The sequence below is a fragment of the Panulirus ornatus genome, chromosome 17 (genome assembly GCF_036320965.1).
Source record: "Panulirus ornatus isolate Po-2019 chromosome 17, ASM3632096v1, whole genome shotgun sequence".
NCBI lineage: Eukaryota > Metazoa > Arthropoda > Malacostraca > Decapoda > Palinuridae > Panulirus > Panulirus ornatus.
Window position 1 is genome coordinate 40,469,163 of NC_092240.1, and position 6,318 is coordinate 40,475,480.

Below are 6,318 nucleotides of genomic sequence, written 5' to 3' on the forward strand. Positions count from 1 at the left end.
GAACACCCCATGTATACCAATTATTCCCTCTACTACCACATTACTCACCTTTGCATTCAAATCACCCATCACTATAACCCGGTCTCGTGCATCAAAACCACTAACACACTCATTCAGCTGCTCCCAAAAAACATGCCTCTCGTGATCTTTCTTCTCATGCCCAGGTGCATATGCACCAATAATCACCCATCTCTCTCCATTAACTTTCAGTTTTATCCATATTAATCGAGAATTTACTTTCTTACATTCTATCACATACTCCCACAACTCCTGTTTCAGGAGTACTGCTACTCCTTCCCTTGCTCTTGTCCTCTCACTAACCCCTGACTTTACTCCCAAGACATTCCCAAACCACTCTTCCCCTTTACCCTTGAGCTTCGTTTCACTCAGAGCCAAAACATCCAGGTTCCTTTCCTCGAACAGGTTTGCGGCAGGGGTGTGTGATGTCTCCATGGTTGTTTAATTTGTTTATGGATGGGGTTGTTAGGGAGGTGAATGCAAGAGTTTTGGAAAGAGGGGCAAGTATGAAGTCTGTTGGGGATGAGAGAGCTTGGGAAGTGAGTCAGTTGTTGTTCGCTGATGATACAGCGCTGGTGGCTGATTCATGTGAGAAACTGCAGAAGCTGGTGACTGAGTTTGGTAAAGTGTGTGAAAGAAGAAAGTTAAGAGTAAATGTGAATAAGAGCAAGGTTATCAGGTACAGTAGGGTTGAAGGTCATGTCAATTGGGAGGTAAGTTTGAATGGAGAAAAACTTGAGGAAGTAAAGTGTTTTAGATATCTGGGAGTGGATCTGGCAGCGGATGGAACCATGGAAGCGGAAGTGGATCATAGGGTGGGGGAGGGGGCGAAAATCCTGGGAGCCTTGAAGAATGTGTGGAAGTCGAGAACATTATCTCGAAAAGCGGAGGTGGGTATGTTTGAAGGAATAGTGGTTCCAGCAATGTTGTTTGGTTGCGAGGCGTGGGCTATGGAGAGAGTTGTGCGCAGGAGGATGGATGTGCTGGAAATGAGATGTTTGAGGACAATGTGCGGTGTGAGGTGGTTTGATCGAGTAAGTAGCGTAAGGGTAAGAGAGATGTGTTGAAATAAAAAGATCGTGGTTGAGAGAGCAGAAAAAGGTGTTTTGAAAGGGTTTGGGCACATGGAGAGAATGAGTGAGGAAAGATTGACCAAGAGGATATATGTGTCGGAGGTGGAGGGAACGAGGAGAAGTGGGAGACCAAATTGGAGGTGGAAAGAGGGAGTGAGAAAGATTGTGTGTGATCGGGGCCTGAACATGCAGGAGGGTGAAAGGAGGGCAAGGAATAGAGTGAATTGGAGCGATGTGGTATACCGGGGTTGACGTGCTGTCAGTGGATTGAATCAGGGCATGTGAAGTGTCTGGGGTAAACCATGGAAAGGTGTGTAGGTATGTATATTTGCGTGTGTGGACGTATGTATATACATGTGTATGGGGGTGGGTTAGGCCATTTCTTTCGTCTGTTTCCTTGCGCTACCTCGCAAACGCGGGAGATAGCGACAAAGCAAAAAAAAAAAAAATAAAATACATATATATATATATATGTATATATATATATATATATATATATATATATATATATATATATATATATATATATATATATATATATATATATATATATATATATATATATATATATATATATATATATTTGTATATATATATATATTATTATTATACTTTTATATATATATATATATATATATATATATATATATATATATATATATATATATATATATATATATATATATATATATATATATATATATATATATATATATATATATATATATATATATATATGCCCATACACGCACATATACATCCAAATCCATATACATATACATGCATATACATACACATACACCGACAAATGCATTTAGAAACATGTACATATTCATACTTGCTTGTCTTCATCCATTCCTGGCGCTGCCCCGCCCCAAAGGAAACAGTATCTCCACCCCTTGCTTCAGCGAGGTAGCGCCAGGAAAACACTCAATAAAGGCCACATTCGTTAACACTCAGTCTCTAGCAGTCATGTGTAATGTACCGAAACCATAGTTCCCTATCCACATCAAGGCCCCACACACCTTTCCATGTTTTACTAAGACGCTTCACACGCCCTGGTTACGTCCATTGACAACACGTCGACCCCGGTATACCACAACGCTCCAATTCACTCTATTCCTTGCGCGCCTTTCAACCTCCCGTATGTTCAGGCCCCGATTGTTCAAAATCTTTTTCACTCCATCCTTCCATCTTCAATTTGGTCTCCCACTTCTCTTTGTTCCCTCCATATCTGACACATATATCCTTTCTGTCAACCTTTCCTCACTCATTCTCTCCATATGTCCAAACCATATCAACACACCCTTCTCTGCTCTCTGAACCACACTCTTTATTTCCACACACCTCTCTTACCCTTTCATTACTTACTCGATCAAACCACCTCACACGACAATTTGTCCTCAAGCATTTAATTTCCAACACATCCACCCTCCTCCGTGCAACCCTATCTATAGCCCATGGCTATCAACCACACATTATTGTTGGAACTACTATTCCTTCAAGTATACCAGTTTTTGCTCTCCGAAATAACTTTCTCTCCACATACTCTTTGTCGCTCCCAAAACCTTCGCTCCCTACACCACCCGGTGACACTTCCTCTTCCATTTTTCCATCTACTGGTAAGTCCACTCCCTGATATCAAAAACACTTCACTTCCTCGAATTTTTCTGCGCTTAAACTTACTTCCGAATCAACTTATCCCTCATCCCTACTGAACCATATAACAACGCTCTTATTCACATTCACTCTCAACTTTCTCCTTTCACACACTTTTCCAAACTCAGTCACCAACCTCTGCAGTTTCTCACTCGAATCATCCACCATAGTCGTATCATCGGCAAACAAAACCTGACTCACTTCCCAGGCTGCGTACTCGACCCCTCTCTCCAAAACTCTATCACTTACCTCCCAAACCACCCCATCCATAAACAAATCAAACAACCATGGGGTCATCACACACCCCTGCCCCAGACCAACCTTCACTGGGAACCAGCCACTCTCCGATGACCTCATTTGCAGTGTCCATACCTTGAGACGACCTCTGTAATAGCAGCTCCTTCATGGTTGCATGGTGACTTACCGTTGTCACTTGGCAATCCTTGACACTGTCTGCTGGCGTCACACATCCTCTTGCGACCTCTGTCTTACATTGAATTGATGACCTCTAGTACTTGAGAATAACGCTGTGACCCTTGAGTACGACGGTACGATCCTTTAGTAAAATGAACTAGCATTTGAACTAACTCTCAGCGGTAAGGTTAAATGCCTCTAAGACTATATCAAACTCTCTTTCGTTCTCTCTCTCTCTCTCTGATGAACTTAGACGTTCTCTAGTTCCTGCCAACACCACCCTCCCTCTCCACCAACAACTTCCACTTCACTACATCCACACAAAAGGTGCCAACATTCTCTCCCTCCCTCATCGCACCATTTTTCCACCATCTTATCTCTCACTACCTCCTGTCCTCAGCCAGAGAGGCAGCCAAGCATACAGCCTCAGAGCGCCACCAGAGTGTGATCATCTCCCAACAACTCTTTGTCGCTAAAGAACTACTTCTTCTTCTCAACACAACGCGACCACATCGAGGGAAAAGGGAGTCACCCCTTTACTGACTGCCAGCGTGGCAAAACAGATGTTATTTTGGTGGGCTCAGTGACGGCACAAGGTATCTTTGGTGAGAAAACTTTTACTGTCAGGAGTGGGATTCGAACCCACGCCCGGAAGACCGGACTGCGACCTGAACGCAGCGCCTTGGACCGCTCGGCCATCCTGACATGCTCTCAAAACGTGCAGAAACCTTAGATGAACCTCATTATGTCCACCGGTGACTACCTTACCCGTCATAGAGCTTTATCTACATATATACAGCTTGGTAAGTTCACACGGCAAACCTTAAAATGCTTTATAGATGCTGATGATATAAATATATATATATATATATATATATATATATATATATATATATATATATATATATATATATATATATATATATATATATCTTTCATACTATTCGCCATTTCCCGCGTTACCGAATTAGCGTTAAGAACAGAGGACTGGGCCTTTGAGGGAATATCCTCACCTGGCCACCCGCTCCCTCCCCTTTTAGGCGCCTTCTACGACACGCAGGGAATACGTGTGAAGTATTCTTTCTCCCCTATCCCCAGGGATATATATATATATATATAAATATATATATATATATATATATATATATATATATATATATATATATATATATATATATATATATATATATATATATATATATATATATATATATATATATATATACATAAATATATATCTATATATATATATATATTTTTTTTTTTTTATTATTATACTTTGTCGCTGTCTCCCGCGTTTGCGGGGTAGCGCAAGGAAACAGACGAAAGAAATGGCCCAACCCCCCCCTCCCATACACATGTATATACATACGTCCACACACGCAAATATACATACCTACACAGCTTTCCATGGTTTACCCCAGACGCTTCACATGCCCTGATTCAATCCACTGATAGCACGTCAACCCCGGTATACCACATCGATCCAATTCACTCTATTCCTTGCCCTCCTTTCACCCTCCTGCATGTTCAGGCCAAGATCACACAAAATCTTTTTCACTCCATCTTTCCACCTCCAATTTGGTCTCTCACTTCTCGTTCCCTCCACCTCCGATACATATATCCTCTTGGTCAATCTTTCCTCACTCATTCTCCTCATGTGCCCAAACCATTTCAAAACACCCTCTTCTGCTCTCTCAACCACGCTCTTTTTATTTCCACACATCTCTCTTACCCTTACGTTACTTACTCGATCAAACCACCTCACACCATACATTGTCCTCAAACATCTCATTTCCAGCACATCCATCCTCCTGCGCACAACTCTATCCATAGCCCACGCCTCGCAACCATAAAACATTGTTGGAACCACTATTCCTTCAAACATACCCATTTTTGCTTCCCGAGATAATGTTCTCGACTTCCATACATTCTTCAAGGCTCCCAGAATTTTCGCCCCCTCCCCCATCCAATGATCCACTTCCGCTTCCATGGTTCCATCCGCTGCCAGATCCACTCCCAGATATCTAAAACACTTTACTTCCTCCAGTTTTTCTCCATTCAAACTTACCTCCCAATTGACTTGACCCTCAACCCTACTGTACCTAATTACCTTGCTCTTATTCACATTTAATCTTAACTTTCTTCTTTCACACATTTTACCAAACTCAGTCACCAGCTTCCGTTGTTTCTCACATGAATCAGCAACCAGCGCTGTATCATCAGCGAACAACTGACTCACTTCCCAGGCTCTCTCATACCCAACAGACTTCATACTTGACCCTCTTTCCAAAACTCTTGCATTCACCTCCCTAACAGCCCCATCCATAAACAAATTAAACAACCATGGCGACATCACACACCCCTGCCGCAAACCTACATTCACTGAGAACCGATCACTTTCCTCTCTTCCTACACGTACACAACTGTGCAACTGGAGAGATGTCTGATCATTATCTTCTGGAGGCTAAGGAGAAGATTTGTATGGGTTTTCAGAAAAGAAGAGTGAATGTTATGGTGAAGAGGGTGGTCAGAGTAAGTGAGCTTGGGAAGGAGACTTGTGTGAGGAAGTACCAGGAGAGACTGTGTACAGAATGGAAAAAGGTGAGAACAATAGAAGTAAGGGGAGTGGGGGAGGAATGGGATGTATTTAGGGAATCAGTGATGGATTGCGCAAAAGATGCTTGTGGCATGAGAAGAGTGGGAGGTGGGCTGTTTAGAAAGGGTAGTGAGTGGTGGGATGAAGAAGTAAGAGTATTAGTGAAAGAGAAGAGAGAGGCATTTGAACGATTTTTGCAGGGAAAAAATGCAATTGAGTGGGAGAAGTATAAAAGAAAGAGACAGGAGGTCAAGAGAAAGGTGCAAGAGGTGAAAAAGAGGGCAAATGAGAGTTGGGGTAAGAGACTATCAGTAAATTTTAGGGAGAATAAAAAGATGTTCTGGAAGGAGGTAAATAGGGTGCGTAAGACAAGGGAGCAAATGGGAACTTCAGTGAAGGGCGTAAATGGGGAGGTGATAACAAGTAGTGGTGATGTGAGAAAGAGATGGAATGAGTATTTTGAAGGTTTGTTGAATATGTCTGATGACAGAGTGGAAGATATAGGGTGTTTTGGTCGAGGTGGTGTGCAAAGTGAGAGGGCTAGGGAAAATGATT

General features: G+C 42.1%; 1 non-coding gene across 1 annotated transcript; it reads right to left on the reverse strand.

Moving 5' to 3' along the window:
• Window positions 1-3,785: 3,785 nt before the first annotated feature.
• On the reverse strand, window positions 3,786-3,869 carry TRNAL-CAG (transfer RNA leucine (anticodon CAG)). Its single transcript has one exon. It is a non-coding gene; the product is annotated as a tRNA-Leu (tRNA).
• Between the last annotated feature and the right edge of the window lie 2,449 nt (window positions 3,870-6,318).